Below are 22,326 nucleotides of genomic sequence, written 5' to 3'. Positions count from 1 at the left end.
TGTCCCAGTAAAAAGAAACAGATACTGTCTGGATCTCAGTTTATGTAGCCCACAAGAGAGCAGAGAACTCGATAGAGGACAATCTCAGGCAAATAAGGTACACTATCAGGGAGAAACATCCATCATTTTTGCAGGTAGTAGCCAAGCATAATCCATGTGTGAGCTCAAATGCAAATTCATGGGGAACAAAGAGCCTGTATGTTAAATATATATGCAGTTCAAACATAAAGAACCAGATTCTTTCCGAATAACTTTTATCTGAACATCTGACCTTAAGAATCAGCCTCAGTTAAGTGCTGGCAAACACCAAGATTTGGAAGGAAGTTAGGGGTGTTGCACTATTTTGAAAGCTCTGTTTTGAACCAGCTGTCATTACGAATGTCTGCTGGTACCCCGTCTTAGCATACAGCCTGTCACTGTTGAGCATAATGGGAACGAGCCAATGAAGTGTATTGAGCTCTGCTTTCTTGCATGTCTTTGTAGCTCAAATTATCCCTTCACACAGCCATAACAGGTAAGCTTTGAGTCTATTTATGCCACATTCTAATTGGTTCCATTTAATTTGTGTATGTCTCTCTATGTGTGTTTGTATATACATATATGCATATTTATATGCACATATGTACATTTGGACATCATTATTAAATGTAAATATGCATATTGTCACAGATTATTGCTATGTTCATCACAGATTCTTAGAGTAGTTTTCTTTATTATACAATAAAACAACCGTAGAAAGTTAATGCCTTCTTTGGAATAAATAAGGGACACAAGACTCATTATGCCATATATGTTTAATGGTTTGGACATCTCAGTGCCCACATGAAAAAAAGGAAACATATATTGCAATAGGCAGTATAATTATTTCAGCAAGAAACTTCCATCCCACATGCCCCGAAATATGAGATTCAGCATCACGAGATCCTAGCATTATGTCATCAGCTGCATGAGTTTCACAGCTTATCTTTCTGATTTTATGTTACAGAAGTAAACTCCAACAAAAATGTATAACACTGCCAATTTAACAGCACATTTATGTTAATACCAGCTGAAATGGTTTCAAGAAGGTGAATAGGATCAGCATTTTTGTACGTATGTGTGCACTTACATATATACACATATGCATACACACACACATGCACATATAAATGCATGCATGTATGTGTGTGCACTATGAATATAAACTGTCTTTAGAGATGTCATTATTTTAAAAGGTTGATTCCAAGTACATTAAATGTGAAAACAATGTTCCATACAGTTGACCAATTTAAAGAAGCCCCTGCTGGTGCACGGAAGACCGAGCTAGCTGATATCATTAAACATCATCAGATGAGGCTGCAGGTAGATGAAACATTCCTTAATGAAAATTTAAAGAGAGCAGATTAAAATGATATTCCTCCAATCCAACAGAACACAAAGGTAAAGACATTCAATTGCAACCAAGATCTCATTTAGCACTAAGAGAGTGTTGTTTGTTGATCAGAATTTATTGCCTAAAATGAACAGCTAGGCTTGTGACTATGTATGTAATTACTTTCTACAATGTACTCTCCTAGCACTCAGATATAGTTATAAAAGATGACGTCTTCCATAATTTTAGACTGTGATGCCCATGACCAAGAGTTAGAAAATCTCAACAACATCAACAAACGTATTTTTATCTGCGCTAGTCTATCTCCTAACACCGTGAGAAATAAAAAAAAAAAAAAGTCCATAATGACATGTATCTGTTTTTTGAACTACTAGGTTAACTGTGTTAATAGGGTTTTGTTGGCCAATAGAGTAAGAGGCACCAAGGACGTTGTTTGAGCAGGGTACTCTACCTGCGTGTCTGTCCAGAGCACCAGCAGCTTTCCCCTGGGCACATCAGGAAGGTTTTTCAGTGAGTAGACATTGAGGGTGCTCAGCTCTATACCAGACCTGTCATTAGTTCAGAGAAACACATCACATCTCTAAAATCTCATAACTAAAAAAGATACTGACAGGCAGGACCGTGAAAAGAGGAGAGGAAGAAAAACCAGGAGACTGAAAGGACTGATTTATTAGGGAAGCTTAAATGAGCTGAATAGCTGGGGGTTGGCCTAATGCTAATTAAACACAAAATTACACTAGTTAAAAGATGCTGGAGGAAAATAACGTCTATAAAGGAAAAGGAGATTTGCAAAGGGACATAACTAGGAGAAATATGACAATGTTAAGAAAGGAAAAAAAACTTCTGACAACAAGATACTCTAGGCAGCACAATCTCTCCCTAGGGACATGGCATCACTTAGGACATTTAATCTAGGCACACAAAACAACTGAAAATATGCCATAGGAAACAATCTCACGGTGTCAGGGAGCTGTACTGGATGACCTAAAAGGTACGTTGCTAATTTGTGTGCACCTGTTATCTGTGATTTTCCTTGCTTGTATGGCCAACTTATTGTTACTTGTGTGTATTTGGTTTCTCTGGGCCCAATCCAACTCATGCTGTAGTCAGGAGAAGTTTCCGACAGGAGCAATAGGACCTCAATGCCTTTTCTATGTCTTCACTGTTCTGAAAAGAAAATCAATCAAAAAAAACCAAACCAAACCAAAACAAACAAACAAAACAAACAAACAAACAAACAAACAAAAAAAAAACAACAACATCAACAAAAAAAAAAACCTACTCTGCGAAAACTATTAATGTATGCTGTGTATGACTGTATATACAATTAAACCTGATTGGTCCCTTAATATTTCTTGGATATTTAAACCTGTGTTTATCCTTAGAGATATCTGGTAAAATGTGCATTTGCTTTCATAAAGTGGAGCTAAAATGTTTGCTAGAGAAGAAACTTACAGTTTGTCTAAAAATAACTTCTGATGAAAAACTGCTTTGGTCACGGAAGAATTAAGACAATTCTTTATACTAAACTAAAAAAAAAAAAAACTTATATATTACACAGAAATGGAAGATCTCTTTCCACTGCTAAAGCGGTAATGAAACAGATGAAAGAAAATAACAATGAATTCTGAACTCAAGACTGTAGTTTTCAAATAATTTTACCCAATATCTGAGTGTATATAATCATATGATGCCTAAATTCCAGCTCACTTGCAGGTAGGGAATCACTATTTTGTGGCAGCTCAGTGTTGGCCCCTTGAGAGGCACAAATTTCTGTGTAAGTGAGGCTGAATGTTCAAGGGTCAGGGCTGTGTGTTGGTGTTGTCCATATATCTAGCAGCTGGTATTGTAAATCTTTAGAGCAGCGTTTCTCGAAAATACTAAACAGACATTTTGGTAGCCAGTATTGAGCCTGTGGCTATACTGCTTCGGGCTGTGATCTTGTCAGCTTTTACAAGATAAGTAGGGTCAGGCAGGGTCAGAGCTGGGATTAGTAACTCTAAGGAAAGGCGGTAGCTGCAGGAAGTGTCTTAGGCAATAGAATAGATATAACTGTTTTCCCTGAGCCTTTTCTAATACCCTGATGAAGGCATAACACCCAGCTGTGACACCAGAGTGAGATCCTCACCCTCTGCAGTCAAGTGCCTCATTTTCCAAGGGGTCTTCCCCTGACCTGGAGTGGAGGCGTACGGTAAACAGGAGACCACAGACCTCAGGTACCACTTGCACGTGTGCACGGTCCTAGTTGAACGGCGTGTAAATGCATGTTTCATCAGGAAGGGGGTACAGCTGAACAACATTTCTGACATCTCCGAGGATGGTGGCAGCTCCAAATTAAGTCTTTGGCTGTGTTTATGAAACAAAAGACAAGTCTGTTGAGCCAAGACCTTGTACACCAACTTTCAGCCTCACGCATTTCTACAGAAAGTATAGAAGGGCTGATAATGAAATCCTTGCCCAATGGTCTACACTACCAAGAATTTTAAATTGTACGTTAACCAATTTCTCCTCTAAAGTTCAAACAATAAATAAAATTCTATGTGAAAAATGGAGCCTTTTATTCCTTTGTCAAAATCTGATCAGAGTAAACTACAGATGTTAAAAGGCACTGCAGTTCAAAGAATTAAAAAGAATCTTATGGGGTTTGCACGAAGAAAAGAGTTTTAGAGAATAATATGGAAAATATTATAATGCTATTATATAAATCAGTGGCACATCCTCACTTTGAATACCGTCTTCAAATTTGGTCACCTCATCCCTGAAAAAAGAAAGTAGAAATAGAACAAGTCCAGAGAACAACAATAAAAATGATAAAAGTCACAAGGATGGGATATTTCTTGAGAAGAGATAAAGAACACAAGCACCAGCTTGTCTCTCAGGGAAGACTGACCCTCATGGGACTGCAAATCGTAGATGAACCTTCTCCAGAAACTTGGAACAAGTGTTGTTGCCTGAGATAATCTAAATGTTCTTGGACCCTAGCAGTTCTCCTGGAAGAATCTGGGCCCTTGTATGAGACAGGCGTTGCAGAAATTTTCCTCAGTGTACTCTGTTCTGTTAGAGGCCTTTCAGTCACTAGCAACCAGTGTGACATGTGGACAGTGGACAGGACACAGAGCCACAATATTTGAAACATCTTTTTTCCTTTACTGACTATATCCCAAACTCATTTTTCGGTCTCAGTTTTAGAAACTTCGCGTTTCCATACCTTTCTTTCAGACGTTGGATAAGTTTTTCAGAAAAGCATAGGTGATTTGGAGGTACAAATCCATTGACTTGCCTGGCAATCTTTTCAGTTAAATCACTCGGCTTCCTTGAAAATGTGCCATTTGTCTATTCAAATAGTCTCAGCCCCAAAGGACCTGCACAGTCTCCCTCACTTTGTGCGCTTGGATCCCCAGGCTTCATCAGAGCTCTACTTAAGCATGACTATAATATAAATAACATTTCATCCTCATGATCTTCCAACCTAATTAGCAGCAAAGGAAAAAAGAAAACCTTTCCTATCCTGCAAGGTGAAACGAAGAGGTATCAAATTTCAAACGGATAAGAGGTATTGCTTTTCCAAACAATGTACAGTTAATTAATGGAACTTGCTGCTGCACGGATACTACTGAGAGAAACAGCATCATATTTGTAAATGAGGAGGCATTTTTAGGCATAAAAGCAAACCTTCGCTGAAAGTTCAGATTGGGTTAAATTCAGTAGCATGTATTATGCAGAAGATGAGATTAGATTATAATAATGGTTGCTCTTACCCTTAAAAAAATCTGTGACAGTTTTACTAGCTTGTATTATGTAATAATGTCTAATCATCCCAGCAGTACTTGACATATGTCAGTCAATAGACAGGGTCAGGAAGGCATCTTCGTCCATGGTAAACTGTTACCACTGTTAAACGCGCAGTGAGGAGGGAGACTGTCCTTTCATTTTGTCTGGTATTGGCCTCTGTCAAAATCAAGGCATTTAGGATTGACCTGCGCCAGTGCCCGCTAAGAGGCAGCCAGGAAGGAGTCCTATTATTCTCAGAGTAACTGCAGAGCATCACTGAACGTCTACATATGGGAAGTGAGGGGCTGTCTGACCTACTGACGGATTATCAGGGTAGGTGTGGATTCCTACGCCGGGTCTTCAGAGGATCCGGAAAGACTAGGAGGCTTTTCAGACTGGTGGCTGTTCATGTCTCTTTCTAGAGCTGGAGAAATCCTTTCTCCTCCAATCCTGTGTGGGAACCCTGGAGGCAGCAGTCATATTCATGCTAGGAGGGTGTGCCTTACAGCCCTGCCTGCAGATCAGGAAAAAGCAGATCAAGATCAATAAGGTCTTGGGCAAAAGAGGTTTGGAGGAAGGTGAGGAAACCAAAGGGTCAATGGCTGCAATTAGCCTTATCTTTTGATCTATGTGACAGCACACCCTGGAGTCCTAGTGCCCCACCACCCAGACCAGCGTCCCTCGGAGTGTCCACAGTACCTGTCTAAACACAGGCACACCCACAGGAGCCTATGGAGATGTAAGGCCCATCCTCAACTGCCCATGGCTGAATTGTACAGCTGAACCTCAGAAGCAGGACCATGTTCCCCATGGGCAAGTAGTCTGTGGTGTCTCTGGCCCTCTTTTATGCTTCAGATATCCTCAGATGGGGGCAGGGGCCAGGAGGTCTCATTGGTCCTGAGAAATGTTACTTTATTGTGGTGATGCACGATAGGTATCTGGTTCATCTCTGAACTGTTAAAAAGATGTTAATGCTAACAAGTGACCAAGAGGATAGAGGACCTTTTTTCCATGACTGCACTTACCTGCAACTTTGGTCATCTCGCAGGCCCCGCAAGAAGTCAGGGAGGATGTCTTCTAGGGAATAGCTGTGCTAGAGTCATTTCAGTTGTGGGAAGTTGTTTCAGCCTTGTGGGTTGGAAAAGTTATCTATTGGGGGAAAAAAAGAAAAGAAAAAAAATTAAAAGGAGTAAATCACCTCATTACACTAGCAGTTTTACACCAGCAATCTGTACTTTTGTATAAAGAGAGAGTATATACATAAAGTAAGCAAAAAATGCACAAGCAGTCGTGATTCCAGGATGTTTGCAATGGCAAGTTAGATTATAAATTATTTCTTTGGGGGGGGCAGAAAGCACAGTGGAAAAAATTTATATTATTCATAAAAATGATTGTCCTGTTCACTTGTATACCTCTGCAATTTATTCCGTAACAGCTTTTTACTTCAAAGAAATCACTAGCTAATGACATCTCAAACTTAAAAAAATCCACTTATTCACAACCCTGTCCCTGAGGGAATTCCCGCGTGTTATCAGAAATTTTTCCAAAGATCATTAACAGATATTACAAACCAATTGAAACTGAGTATTTTCTTTGCAAATTACTTTTAACTTTAGAGCTATTGAAAAAAGACATTGAGTGATTTAATTTACTTAATCTGTCTACAGATTGCAGCTATGTGCATATCCTGTGATTGCATTTCCAACAAAAAGCATATATAACTATCCCTAATAGAGATATTTTTCTAAATTATCGTACAAGATCAGTAAGATCTCTGAAGATATTAATGTTTACTTTTTCATTTAGAAAATTGCACTCAAGAAAGAAATGGGCACCTTTATTCTGTTGTTATCTTAGAAATAATAACACACCATAATACTTATTTTACCTGCTATTTTAATTAAAATTCCAATAATCATCACGTCTGTATATCCTTTGAGGATATGTTCCACCGATTTTTCTGAAAAATCACTGTGTTCTCATTAGGCTGTGAAGCCAATATTTTAGAAACACCTTATGCAGCAATGAGTATACCAAACAAGATCCTCTATCTTGTGCCAATCCGAAACAGCGAAGTGTAGAGCAAGTTAAATCAGCAGAGGAGGGCTGGAGAAAGTGTCTTTTTCTCCACCTTACCGCCTTAAACTCCTCCCAGAGAACCTTAGGCGTATCAGCACCACTTCTGCAGGAAGTATGGAAAATATCTTCCCCCATTAATATTTAGTTTGTGGCTTCCTGGTTAAGGCTCCTGCTTTCTTTGCAGATAAGAAATAAGGGCCTGAACCCCCTGAAGCTTAGGTGGACTTCAAAGGTATTTACTTGGAATGACAGTGAAGACGGCTGCTGTACTTTTTGTGCTGCTCGGTCCCAATTGCGTACCTCGTGCTTTGCCAGATCGGTCTTTGAAGAGGCGTGGGCAAAGCAATGCGCGTTTTGAGGAAACAAATCAGGATTAGCTGCTGAGAAGCTCAGCTCCGCTGAGCTGGTGACTGCCTGGCCAAGAGGCATGAGCAGAAGGAGGATGTTAGATGTCCCGAGATCTTTATTAGCAAAAATGCAGGTGATGGACTTAGGGTGTATGTATATTGGGATCCTGGACCTGGACGCTGATATCCCACACAAGTCTCAGTTATCTCCTGTGGTGGCTTTGGGCCCAGAGATGGCTACTCAGAGAACAACCCAGATTTGTCACAGCAGATAGGTGCCTAAACATCTTTTCATATCTTCCTTAAAGTGGTGGGAGAAGTGTGCACAGAGGGTGACAGAGGATTTGCAGGTGGTGACTACTGTTGCACGTCCCCCAGATATCCTGCCTCTTCCCATCAGCTGGGGCAGAGCCCTGGGACCAGCCTAAAGATCATTTCATTCTCAGTACTATTTAACTCTCACTCTCCTGCTGTTTTCCTTTCCTGGGTTACAGCAGAAAGATCTCACAATGAAAATAAATTTTTTCACAGTGCACCAAAAAGCATGGGGTCGGCTGACTTGAGCCAATTTTGAAACTCTGTCAGTAGTTGTAAAGACTACTCCCTGAGCGACCTGAGGTCCAGGTCTGTCCTGTGAATGTTGAAAGACCAGAAATCTTTACAAAGGTCCCACAGCATTAACTTGACAGCTTGTTGCTTTCCACCATCCTGTGGTGGCAGGTGGGCATGAGAAAGGAGACGGGGTGGCTGCTGTTGAGCAAGGAGTATCTGCACAGGTTATTGGCTTGGGTTCAACCCATGCTGCGCTCAGATAAGTGGAAAGGAAGGATGGTACGTTCTTCCTTTCTTCTGGTAAACGTGCAGCCTCTCAAATTTGTCACGTTCCTGCTCTTCATTCACCCACATGACCTGCTCAAGGCACTTCTCTAGTCACGGCCCGAACCCCTCGTTTACAGCCATAATAGCCCCGAGGGTGTCAGTAGTTGCCACTGTGAAATCTCACTGCTTTTTAGCATCCCCCTCTTTTTGGGGGTGCCTCCCTCACCCTTCTGTCACACAAGTGCAAGTGGCATTACAGTGTCAGTGCAGAAGGTGCACCCAGAAAGCCAGAGCCCCAACACATTTATCACTGGCTTTTGCTTCGCACTAGCAGTTCAACTTCTCATTCGTACCCGGCTCCGGGGATGAGTCTATTCAGTGCTGGACCATCCTCCCCCTCTTCTCTCCCTCCCCCCCACCCCCAGGTGCCTTGTGCTGCCTGCGTTTTAATACAGCCGGCTGCCCCGTGCTCTGGGGCTCCTTCTGCGTGGGGACTGGCAGCAGAAACCACCACCGTGGCTCCGTCAGGGGTGACGTGGACTTTCCACCTGTGGGCACCGGGCGCTGCGCCATCGGCTGCCAAACTGGCATGGCTCCACCGGCCACGGCAGCTGAGCGCCTCTGTTGTCACTCAACCCGGGACGTCTCCGTGGAGTCTGATAACACATCTGTTAATTAATGCCAGTTGTGATCATTGGTCAGATCCTCAGCTGGGATAAATTCACACGGTTCCATTTAAACCTGTGACTATTAGTGGCGGCTTAAAGCTGACCCGGTGGGTTTTTTTATAACATACGTCTTGTTGAAAGTGAATAAAACCTACCAAGCAATTGCATATAAACTACCAAACAGTCAGAAAATGAAATGATTGTCGGTAACTCCCAGCCCAGGACAAATTACAATGGTGACAAAGAAGTGATAGCCCCAGTTATGTTAACAAGTCTCTGAGCTATCCAAGCTCCTTATAATAAAAATAATTAATAATAATAATAGACATGCTTCTGGATACATTCACCTTTCTGTAAGGAAAGCTTAATGAGTCTGTCTTTTAAAAAGGAGATTATCGGGAAATTCAAATGTGATTCTATTAACGTGTAAGCATGGCTTTTTATATTTTAACAATTGAACAGATAAATCCTATTCTTGAATTCAATTTTTAAGTCTTATAAGCAGATCCAGAAAATGAAAAGGAACAGTCCAGGAACTTTCTCTAGATTCACTTTCTGACGTTTGTCAAAATTTCATTTTGATCAATACTTCCACCCTGTTAGGTTGTATCACCAATCCTCTCAACCATAGTAAGCAAGGCTGTAGCAGCTTTAAATCCTAACTAGAGGCAAGTAAGGCACTCCTGGAAATAAAGCAAAAGTTTGATAGGTTGTGTTAAAAGGAACTCCTGTTATTATTATAATTTATTATTTGTTAAGCACTGACAGTGTGCTCAGTTCTGCTGATTAAGTTCTTCTGAGCAAGTTCTATTGATTAGCTTCTAAGGACAACACACTGTACTACAAAGAAGATATGTGACAGCTATCAAGACTTTCGCTTTCAAGGCTCACTTAGCAAAACAATTACATGCCAGTTATGCAGGTTTTATGAAAAAAAAAAAAAAGAGAGAAAATGCATAAACTGAGTAAATATCATGACTTTTGTGTTCACTAATTTTCCTACTCCAGATCTCTCACTTCAGTACTGTCTGACAACCTCAAAGTCGCACTGAGATTTGAAGGAGATCTAAAGCCTCATCCTTGCTTATATTCAGTTTTAAGTATCATGCTATATTAAAGGCAAGCACACAGGTTGTATTGTTAGGAACCGCCTTTGGATTTGGGACTCAGTCCCCAGGAAGGGATAAATAGGGACCAGCCCGAGACAGACAAGAATCTGAGCAACTTCAGACACAGACACATATTTCCTTCACACCACAGGTAAGATTGGATAGAGTTAGCCAGTGCTCCCCTCGTAGGTGGTGACCTGACCTCAGAAAGACTTTTGGGAGTGCAGGTGCTAAAGGGGAGCATCTTTCCTGTCCTGCTGGGTCCTTGCTAGGCTTCCAGGGCTCTTTCTCCAACAGACCTGTTGTTGAGTCTCTCCACCCTGAGCTATGGTCACAATTTTGCAGGGCATTAGGAGTCAGGATGTTGGGTTTGTGCTGGTCTGGAGCCACTGTAGCAATTCTATTCCTGAGAGACCAAGTGAACTTTGTGCCTGTTCTACTTTAGCATGTAAAGGAATCACAGTCTCTTCCTCCACCCTTACCCTTAGATCCTTTACATTCAGCTTACCTCCAGAGTGGCAAATTCCCCAAACCACACATTTGATGGCAAAATAATGCATATACGTCTGTGTGTACGTGGCAGGGGACGGGGCTGAGGGCTGGTTTAAGGACCACTGGCCAAATTTCCATGTCAGGAGGGTGCCAAACAGACCCCGTCCCTCACCCCTGCCGGGCAACACCTAGGCTTTCTAACCGCAGTGCTGCCAAAGCTCCAGCTGTGCAGATGTTCTTAGAAGAAAACCTCCCTTTTGTCTGTCACTATCCTCTAGCCTGCACACTTCCCTAAATCCCACCAGCATGCTTTTTTTTTTTTTTTTTTTTTTTGTAACTGACAGAGAGAAGTGAGTTCTTATATAAATCCTTTGTGTGAAGATCAAACTGCGTGCATGTAGAACTATTATTTTTTTTTTTTTTTAGGGGAAAATCTGCCCTAAAATAATCATTCCGTGTTATCCCCGCAGAGCGTCTGCGCTGCCTTTTAAAATGCATCCAAGGCCACCCCCCAGGACCAGGCTCGGGGCTGGCAGGCAGCGGGCTGCAGCTGAACTCTCGGTGCCTGCGGGGAGGGCAGAGCGTGGGCAGCCCCGGGGCAGGAGCGGGGTCAGGGGCAACGCAGCTGGAAGGGGCCGTAATCTGAGTTGCTCCTTGCAGACAGTGTCAGCCTTTGTACTGAGAGAAACTTGCGGGGCAACGCAGGAGCCCGGTGTGGGGCATGTGAAAAAGGTGTTTCCTTACCTAGCCAGCTTGGACTCCTCAAGCATCCAGCTGGCAGAGCCTGAGGTTTCAGTCAAATCTTGTTAAGTTAACGTTAGTTTACTAACAGACCCAGGAGTGGAGGATTTGGTTGAGAAAACATAGCCTTTCATTCATAAACTCGGAAAGCCTTGTAATGGAGAAAGGAGAATCAGCAAAAATGATCCGCTGATTACAGTACTGTTGGGAAATTCTTTAAAAAAATAACGACTAAAGAAGAAAGCCCCCTAATGACAGCAGGTTTAGGATCAATTTCAACGTGGCTTGTTGTCTGACTATTTAACAGTTTGACTACCAGCTAGAAAAATGACCAGGTATTAGGCAGACTGAAGCCCCCATGCGTGACACCAAGGAGTAGCACGACTCACTGTAGCAGCATACCTTTGGGAAAGTCCCTCTCCCCGCCCTTATTTCGCTCTTTCTGTTCTTTTTTCCCTTCTCGTGCTCCCAATTTTCTTGAATACGATATAGTTGACGTTTTACTCCCAACCCTAATTTTCCCAGAAGGTGCAGCTCTTAAAAAGCAGCACAGGTTCTTTTACTCAGGACCGTAAAAATGGACTCGCACTCCAGTGCAACCATCCAAAAGACTGATGAAGCAATTCCATTAAAATAAAAACATTCTACCTGTGCCCATCCCCCAGCATAGTTTCAGCCAAAGCCAGAACTAAACCCTAATCTAGCCTTTATTAAAGTGGAGAAGAATCAACTTCCTTTTATTCCCCCATTCATTTTCTGCGGCTGTGATTTTCTGAATTTCAGGCAAGGCCGTGACCGAGAGCTGCAGGGCCAAAAGGGGCTGGATGTGCTGTATTCTTGGCCCAAATGGAAGCAGGAAATACTAAACATCTTGCATGGAAGCCTGTTCTCATCAGGTTTATAGCCCAGCATTTTCCATCAAAAGCAGTGAGGATGGTACAGACACAGTTCAGAAATGCATCCAAGCATATGGGAGTATATCTACACTAATCCTCCTTTTGAGCTTCATCCAGCATTAAATCAGAGCCACACCGGAGAGAGGAATAATGCAATAACTTGTGGAAAAGGCATGGTTCCTCGCTATTAGGATGGGGAAAATTAAACAACATGACTCACTTTTCTCTTTAAAAAGTGTAGGAGGAATGTTAACAGCACAAAGCATGGCAGAGACTGGAAAAACCAAAAGTCAGGTATCACTTTTACTTGCCTGCCCTGTGGCCGTGGTGCCCGTGCACTGCAGGCTACACACCGCAGGGCAGTCACCGCTGGGACCGCACAGCACCGGCAGCCTCGGAAGGGTAACACGATAACTGGACGGGTGGCAAAACTCACCTGCGAGACTGCAAGAACACTTTTTTTTTGGCAGGGTTAACCCACGCCGTGCTCACAGCGCTGTGACTGCGGCCACCGCCCCGAGACATCCCCTGAAAGCGTCGCCGCATGCGTTTCGGGGGAAGAAGGGACGCGTGGCCTTATTCTCCCAGCCAGAACACAGGGTGCTCTGTCTGAAGGAGGGAAAGGGCTTTGCTGAGCTCCTCGGAGGACAAGAGGGCCCTATGGCCATGGCGAGGCCCGAAGGGTGTGCCATCGGCGCTGGCTCGGGCCGGGGAGCAGAGCTGGCAGCGCAGTGACACCCCGCTCCCCGTCACGGGCTCTGGCCTCACCTGCCGAAAACAAAAGCAACAGAAAAAGCTGCAAGACACGATCTGCACCAAGTGCTTGAGGTGGTCTAGCAGCGGTAGCAGATGCTGACCAGGGCTCAGCCCTTCATCGCTTTTTCCCTGTGCCCAAAGCAAAAAAAAAAAAAAAAAAAAAAAAAAAAAAATACATTTTTCTAACAAGCATAACCATGCTCCGCAGCCTCCAAACGCCTCTCTCTGGACCTCAAACGGGGGACAGAAAGAAAGATTTCAACTGAGCTTGCTGCAGGAGAGCTGATGGGTTAGGGAGCTTAAAAAGATCTGTCAGCTGACAAAATTAGGTGGGTAGTTAGGGGTGTAAGTTAGGAGAGGTTTTGGAAAACTAACTAGGGACAGGAAAAAATAAATATAGCTCCACACACACGTGCAGAGCCAACCTACCGCTCGGGCAAACAGCCTATTGTTGCCACACATAAAAATCCTCAAAATTCTTGATCACATTTATTGCCTTGTCCTGATTAAAACTGGAAGAAATCATATTTAACTCTTTTCTTAAGAAAGAAATCAGTGTATGACTCGGTGCAAAACCCTGTAAAACATCCAGTTCTTCAAAATTACTGACCAGAACCTCGTCTGGCGTAACTCAGCCTCACTATGTTGACATCTACAAAGCAGAGCATCTTTACCCCAGCTTAAGATCTGCCCCCATATGTTGTTTCTTTCAAACAACTTGTCTTCCCCCCCCCCTTTTTTTTTTTTTCACAATATGCATCTGGTTTAAGGTGACTTTTCCTTTCCCAGCATATGGAGCTGAATGATTATGTTGATTTACATTTATTTTAAATCACAGCCTATTAAATGGAAAAATAAATGCTAATATGTTGATATGGTTTACTTCTGAATGAATTATTGATATGAATGAGTAGTTGCAGCTATCATAATTACTGTTTATTAAATAAATATATTTTGAATTAGAGACCCTTGATTAAGAAATCACATTTTTGTCTGAAAATTGTTTCCCTGCTGTTAGTATAAGAAATACCTCTTATTAGTCTAAATAAAAAAAATTAAAAAAAAAAGATTGGTGAAATGTTTCTATTTTTTATCTTTTCCTTTGCTCTGTGAACTTGGCAGCGCTTTGTGCATATTCCCTTTCACTGCTTCTCTCCTCTAATCAGTTAAGTGAGGCTCTTTCCCCTCTATTGTTTGTGTGGATCTGTCACATAGCACCTAGAGACACAAAAAAACATTTTAAATAGGGAAATGCAAAACACAAAAACTAAAGGATTGAGGATCAGATACCTGAAACTCCTCTCAACATTTTCTTTCAAGCTGAGCACGTTTGATATTAACGGTGTCTCTTTAACATAAATAATGATCTAATGAAATAAATATGAAATCGAAAGAATCATAAAAAGAATTTTACATTTAAGAATGCCATCTGTGTAACACTTAGCCTAACAATGAAACCATTTCAGCGCCAAAACAGCTCGCTCCGCTTCCAGCACAAGTTACAGGAGAGGGTAATGGTTTTGCAGAACAGCATAAAAGTCTGAGTTCAATCGCAGAAGGAACACCTGGGTTCAAACTCGCTGCGCTTCAGACAGACAATGAATCTCGCATGTGAGTTTTGAACTAGACCCTGCTAATGTTTTCACCTCGAGTCACCACGAGTTTTTCACGCGGCTGATGATTTTTACTGCAAGGAAATTTAGTTATCAGAGGGGAAGATTTTGTGGGTCAGCATGAGGGCATCTTGCGACAACTATTACACCGATTCTCTCCTTTCCCACTGGGCAAAACTGTCCCGCAACCCAGAGTCAGTTTTGTCTGACTTCCTTAGAAGGGCACAGGACCCAGAAATGAGACTCCCCTTCAGTATATCTGTAGCAAGGCAAGTTCTGCCCATAAAGCCCTTAGGACTTAACACCAGACCTAATGACAAATTTTAGGACCGGCGTCCTAAGTCACACGATCGTCTGGGCACGCGGTGGGAAGACCCGTGTCACAGGATGGGGATGCTGTTGCATGAACTGGGAAGCCAAGCTCTTGGCGTGTGTCAGGCAGTGCAGCAGAGCCGTGCTGAACACAATGGAGATTGTTTGTTTATACCAGCCAAAGAGAAGGGAACATATTTGTTTTGAGTGAGCTGTGTTAGAATACATATTGTTTTATATGCCCGGGCCTCATTACGGCGTGCTAGTCTTCAATATGGATCAGATCCTAAAACTGCTCGACATACTGAAATAAATGTGAGCTCTACCCACAGAACATCTCCAGACTTAGGCCTCACGTCTATCAATGTCATCTCAAAAAAACAAATGTTCAGAAAAGAAAAACAACAAAAGTATCTTAGAGACGGTGGAGGATGCTCACGTGTGGTAGATGCCATTCAAGGGGATGCTGAGGAATTATTTGGAGAGAGAGAAATCCACGTAACAAGACTGGAGAACAGAGTGAGCCTGAAAGAAAAGTAGAGATAATTAAGGTTCGCTGCAAGAAATATGACTTGTACCAGTCGGGTTTGTATTTCAGAAGCTATTCTGAAACCGAGAGGAAATTCTTCCTTCTCATCAGAGATGCGACCGCATTAACATATCCTCAGGCAAAGTAGCCATAGCCCATATTTTGCTTAAAGATATAATCATGAGAGCATCCACAGAGGAAGAGTTAAAGCGCTGTTCAATAAACAAGCTGAAGTGCTGTACGCTGTATTCATATAAGTGAAGGTATGAGCCAACGGAGAGAGATGTTCAGCTGCAATCAAAGAGGATCTGAGCCTAACTGAGCGCTCACATGACAGTTGGGATCATTTCGGATCCCTTCCAATGAAGATAAAATAGCATCAAAAGCAGGGAGGCTTTTTTTCTTTCTTTTAAGGATGAAAACACAACATCATTAGTCAAATTTACTCTGAACTTCCACCTCCTCATGTTGATTTGTACTCAGGTTGAGTAAACATATCTTTCCATCAAGGTAAATAAATGTAAAAGCCTATCAGTAACTTAATTGCTTAACGAAGGATGCAGTGTGGGGTGTAACACTGTTTTTGACTATACTGTTGAAGTTAACGACCTCTCAAAAACACCTATTATACAGCTTGGCGGTAAAAAAATCCGTTCCTCCTTGAGATTTTGCAAATAAAATTTCAATCATTTTCCAATCATTTTTTCCTAGTGTTGGGGAGGGGGTGGAAACCTCTGAGGCCAATTTTCCAGGTGGACTGATGTAAAATGGAGTTTATTCATTTGAAACGCCGTCCTTTGCGGGCCTGCGGGCCACAGGGAAATTTAGCTCGAGAGAAACAGGGAGCCCACAGTAAGGGCAGAAGTTACACGGCGTGGGGGAAATCTCTCCAAATGAAAATGGCCACGATACTGAGCGGGACCATTCGCTGGGGTGGGTGGGGGGATCAGCCCACGGGTGTCAGGCAGGAGCCTGATCACAGATGCGTAGCACACACCTAAGGACATCTGGGAATGTGCCCTCCTCTGTCCTTGCACACCTAGTGCCCTGGATTGAGAGGACCCGCGGGAGAAAGCAGTTGTTCCCATTAAAATCGAGCCGTTTAATAGAGGTGCAGGCAAAATCAGCTCTTCGGTGAGAGGACAGCGAGGGAGGAGGGTATGCCACGCGCCCGAGATCGAAATCTGGCTCACGGTGGGCAGGCAGGCAGAGTGCAGAGGCAGAGCTGCCAGCCTGACGTGATGGATCAGAAAAGCTACTAAGGAGCTGCGAGAGTCCAGGCAACTGAAGCAAAGCAAAACACAAAAAGGCAATAGGTCAGCCCATCTTTACAATCTATCAATTAAACAATCATCCACTTCCAAAGGCGTATGATGTTCTAAGCAGTAGACATCCCAGCACATGATCGCTACCGTGATGGAGGGACAGGCTTACCAACAGGAATTAATAATAATAATTACTAGGAACGCTAATAATTTTGGATAGGTGGTTCTGTAGTGAACCCCTCTGAGGAAATAAGACGGTTGGGCATTTTGGCTTAATTCTATAGTCCCCTATCAGCTTTTCTCAGCCCGCTGGAAAACAAAGGTGTGTTCAAAATTGTCCATTACGTGGGAGGGTTTCACCAAAATCTCACCCTCCTTCGGTTAGTCAGCAGTGGCGAGTGCTGCGGAGTCGCCTTCAGCTGCTTTTTCCAAAACCCCGAAGCTTTCAGAAACATTCATTTCTGCTGGCATCACTCAACAGATCATTGTTAGGATTTGTGCTCATTGGCATGCATGAACTGAGACTGATGTACGGGGCGATCCAGAGTGACAGCCTTCAGCCCCAAAAGTGGATACCTGCCTGCCTTAGAGCCTGGGGACTCACACTTGACTCGGAAGGATATACGCAAAAATTATCTTTCCTCTCTCATTTGCCTGTGTTAAGCCTAAGCGTATTCATCCAAATTAGCAATCAGGCAAACTGTGCATGCAGAAATCTGCACTTGTACAAACTGTGCATTTTTTTTTTTTTTTGTAACATTCCAAGATTAAATATCTTGACAAAAGATGAAAACCCTTTAACAAATCTGCCCCTAGAGAAAAGTAACATTTTTTTATTCCATTTACTGTCAAACGACATAAAGAAAGTATAGCTGAACACAATCCTATAGGTTGATTTGTTGCCTTAAATAATGTCACTAACATCCAGATATCAATGTGATGTTGCAGAAAAAAAAAGTTCACATTGAGCTAGATTCAATTACAAACCTAGAAACTGAAATTAAGTCTGATGCTACATGCTTAATTCATGTTTGTGTGACTGAGAAAGGGAGTATCTGGTTTACCTTGAATTTCCTCCCTTAGCGTGGTGAAAACATGACCCATCACATTAATTAAAAAATAGTTTTCAAATGTAGCTTAGGTGGTATTGCACTGGCAGGAGGAGACAAACACTTTTTTGTCCTCAACATGTCATATGATATAAAGGAAGCTGTTCAACATGGTTTTCCTCGATTCTTAGGTAGGTCTTACAGTTCTCATTGAAGAGTTGGAAAAAAATATGATGACCTCTCACAGTGAGAAGCCAAAGATTCTTCTTTAATAAAAAAATTAAGCATTTGTCCCTCAAAACTCATAATCCTCTTCTGACCACACAGTTTGAAACAGGTGCGCATAGGCGATTACCACGCACATTATGCCGGTCTATACTTATCTCATTTGGGTATTACACCCAGAATGGTATGTTCATGTTTAATACACCAAAATACTCTATCGTATCAGTGGAATTTCAACCAGCACACATTTGACTATTGACTTCACATATGGGGCTGGGACTAACTTTTCTCCTAATATGGTGATGGCACAGGCACTATTTAAATGATTCCTGAGCCTTGTAAATATACACCAGATGTATCTTTTGTAAATGTTACATTTTTCAACATCTCAGCATTTGTGAATAGTTGAAAGCGATGCCAGCCATGCTTTAATGGGGCACAGAAGCGTACTGCATTCAAAGAAATGGCACACCATTGCAGCAGTCAAAATTACAAGTGCTGTCAAAAAGCTACATTCTCGCTTTATTGATTAGCACCAGGTAAGGCAGCGCTCCGCGTCACACCCTCACACGTGCCCATGTCAGCTGCTGTTTCCCTGCCCACGGGCACACAGAGGGGGCTGTGGAGCTCTCGGGGCTGCCCCCGGGGCAGGAGAAGGGCAGAGCCCTGAAGAGCCAGATGTGGCCCCCCCCCCCGGCCACCCGGGTCGGCCAGAGGTGGAAGGGGAAGGGGTGCGGGGGGAGCTGCTGCTCCTGCGGCCGTGGTCTCCACCCGTTGCCAAGAGGCGACCCCAGAGATGCGCCCACCTTCCCAGGGCCGGGGAGGAAGCAGTGCCCACCTTTCCCAGCAGCACTGATGCTTTCCGAGCCCACGGTGTGTTTTCCCAGCGGCTCGGGCTCCTGCTGCGTGGTCCTTCCTCCTTGCAGGGGTAACTCAGCGCAGGGAAGGACATCTTCCCCTTCGGGACCTCTCCTGGAGCGCAGGGCGAATTCATTCAGCCGTATGAAGCAGCCACCTCCTGGGCTTTTCCAGGACCCCTTTTTTTCCCCAAAAAACTTTTCCTGGCTTTCCTGCGTCACCCCAGAAATCTCACAGAAGACCCGGGAGCGTGTGTGTGACGGTCTGTGGGGAACGTCCTCTCCGCACTTGTTACCTCCTGGCTCTTGCCCTCCCCCTCGCCACCGCATCCCGACCGCCCCGGTGGTCTCCCTGTTAGCACCAGGCAGTAAAAGGTGCCGTCAGAAAACCAGCCATCACATTCGCCTCAAAACGCACTTCTCCTTTGCGGGATTCGCCCCCCCAGCTGTCCCACAGGTAAGAGGAAAGGCCTTTGCAAAGTTGCACAGTTACTATTATTTGCAAGGCAGAGGGCTTTTTTCTCCCTGAATTTTGTGCTGGAGTTGCACGGTGCGCCTCAGTCCAGCAGAGCAGCTCAAATCAGAGCTAGGTGACACATGACAATAAGCGTAGAGGGAATGGACGAGATGTAATGCCCCACTACAAGTATTATTTCCAAGTTCACAGGCTTGCAAATTAAAACGTCCCTGGATCGCTGCCATAAAAAAGAACATTAAAAATCAGGGGAAGAGGTCTGGGCATCTGTTAGAAGCATCTAATATGTACCAAATGTGTATGCTGAGCTTCTCAGATATATGCATTGTTGAAATGTAGCCTACAACTAATGCAAAAGCAGAAATATTTTAATTGTATTTTTCCATTTGATATTCAAATCAAAAAAATATATCTTATTAAACACAACACTTGGCTTTGCTATTTTAATAAAAAAATAAGTTGTTGAGGAAAAGAAAAGCAAAACTACTGATTCCTTTCCTTATGATGATCAAATGAGCCTTTCATGTTTGTATCTTATACTTCACTTTTTAGCATTTTGAGGCAAATAGCAGATATCAAAACTTAGTAAATAATCAAAGACTTATTCATTTTTTCCAAACTGTCATGCTGCTTATCTCGTAACAACTGATCTCTTAGGTAGCATAAGCTATTTAATTGCTACTGAAGATTATTTGAATGAAAAAAGAGATGGCGTTCTCCCTTACCCCTCAAAAAGACAAAACTATATTCTTCAAAAAGACACATGCCGACAGATAGATTCTGATCTCTTCTACACACACACAAGTGCAGTAGCTAATTTTACAAGATTTGATAGGAGCTGCGTATCTGAGATTACACCCTGTCCTCCTGACTGCACATTCCACGTGGAAAATGCCTTAATTTGGAAGTAAATTTTGTTGCTGATAAATCCAGACTCTGTAGTCTCTGGGCATCTGAAGAACCAAGCCTATTAAATTATTTCAAAAAGCAGCTAAGTATGCACAGCAACTGTATTTTAAAGGGACTTTTTACAGTGTTGGCAAAGTGCGTATTCATGTATCCCCCCTGACATGATAGACTGTAATGGCTTCGGTCTGTCATGTCAACCATCTGCATATTAAACAGTCCCTAAGTACACATTGACACAGCAGACCCTAATAGCTCTGAAGCCGTAACAATCTATTGAGTCAATAATATGCATGTTAAAGAGCATCTCCTGTACTTCCATCAATATCTTTTATCTTTTCCTTAATTTGTTTCTTCTTTTTATGTGTATATTCGGAGTTAAGGTTTTAGGAACCTTTATCCTTTGACATGCTGCGGCAGATGTGAAACATGTGGCACAGAGAGGCATATGCAGTAGCAAAATCCTTCCCTAGTATCTGGACCAGATCTTAAAACGAGCGCTGTAATATTTTTATGCTGGCAGCACACATTCTTCCAGATAAGGTGGAAATAGCCCCTCTTTTCTGCTGGGCCGGATCCGGTGCTTATGAAAAGCCCGGGAAAGATTCCTGATGATTTCACAGGCTTTGGATGGAGCCCAGTGTGATGCTACTCATTTCCTATTATACATTTCCTTCTAATTAAATGAAATAGGTCACAAGGGGAAAATGAAACAAAAGACAAATGTATTTACTTACAGTAATATCAACCCCAAAAAAGACAATCAGAAACAAGAGAAAAGATAATACAAAATACACTGTCTCTTCATTAACTTGAAATTACATCTGGTACCAGAGTCTTAATTCATTCCTGTGTGATCATGAGATCTTTTATACCATGGAAGAGGGAGACTGTTATTTAAGCATAAGAAAATGGTGACTTAACTTGCTTTGTCTAAATAACCACAGAGAAAAAGCTTCATTTGCTTTTCCACAACTTCACATCACTGTACCACGGTACGATCCGCTCACACCCTGACCACAGGACTTTCCCATCTTCTTCGTCTCCCCTTGCTTTCTGTAAGCATCACAACTTGGCTCGCACTTTTAAAAGTGAAACCAACGTGCAGTTTGTGTTTCCAAAAGGCAGGCCCAGGGACAGGGAGGCCACTTGACCCTATCGGCAGATCTTACTGGCCTGAATTCCCCTCTCCTTTCCACTAATTTGACACCGATGTGTCTTTGAAGCACGTATGGATTTATTCCAGCATATTCCTGATTAACTTTCATGCCAGTGAGGGCAGAATCGTGGCACTCTCCCTGTTGCTTTCCAGGAGTGTGCAATTCATCCTCCCTCTGCCTTGCACCATTTCATGTCCCCAGGCACACCAGACCAGATCATCTATTTCTGGGCCTCCCTTCAGGACAGTATCCCCTAACCACCTGACAAGCACTGAAGGCACCTGCCCTCTCTTAAGTCCTCAGCGACTTACTTCTTGGAGCCAGCAGGCTTTTCTTCCCAACGCAATGGCAGGGAAGTCGATCAGATGTCCACACGCGCGCCCAGGGATTTGCCCAACCACGAGGCAGGTCCTCAGAGCCTCAGAATAGCGCATCCACTTCATCCTACGTGCCACCGTATGTGTTATCAGGACAGGACTTTCTAAGCAGTGGGTAACACAGTGCTCACCCGGCCATCGTATTCATTATTTGAGCTTACCCACTGAAGATCTAGCAAGCAGGTTTAGTTTTGGGCAGGAGATGTTTTATTCTAAATGAAAAAAAGCTATTGAAAAAATCAAAGCCAATGAACAAAAGCTAAAGGATGGTTGCCATAAAAAAAAAAAAAAAAAGATAAAAGCAGAAGTCACTGAAAGTCTTGTTATCTGCATTGCCAGTATTTCCTTTAGCTGAGGAGTCAGCCCAAGTGGAGGTCTGGAAGGGCTTATTCCTGAGGGAAACGGTTCATGGCCAGCTCCCTTACGTGATGTCGTAGATCATCACCAAATAATAGATGAAGCGCAGTCCTCTGTCTGCAACATTATGGGTACAGTCTTGCCCATTTGA

The 22,326-nt window shown here is 42.9% G+C and overlaps 1 long non-coding RNA gene across 8 annotated transcripts in view; it reads right to left on the bottom strand.

Annotated features, from left to right (window-relative positions):
- Positions 1-779: 779 nt before the first annotated feature.
- The window catches only part of LOC116962643, a 31,064-nt gene continuing 9,517 nt past the window's right edge, over positions 780-22,326 (bottom strand). For 2 of the 8 annotated variants that reach the window (XR_006166800.1, XR_006166799.1), the window contains exons 2-4: positions 15,415-15,500; positions 6,169-6,292; positions 780-3,718 (exon numbers count right to left, since the gene is read on the bottom strand). This is a non-coding gene — a long non-coding RNA (uncharacterized LOC116962643). Of the gene's footprint in view, positions 3,719-5,130; positions 5,658-6,168; positions 6,293-15,414; positions 15,501-18,881; positions 19,016-22,326 lie in introns of those variants that run through there. The other 6 variants (XR_006166802.1, XR_006166803.1, XR_006166805.1 and 3 more) reach the window with 6 other exon arrangements.

This window comes from Tyto alba, unplaced genomic scaffold (genome assembly GCF_018691265.1).
Source record: "Tyto alba isolate M040663 unplaced genomic scaffold, T.alba_DEE_v4.0 Super-Scaffold_45, whole genome shotgun sequence".
NCBI lineage: Eukaryota > Metazoa > Chordata > Aves > Strigiformes > Tytonidae > Tyto > Tyto alba.
This window is presented reverse-complemented; position numbering and strand designations above follow the sequence as displayed.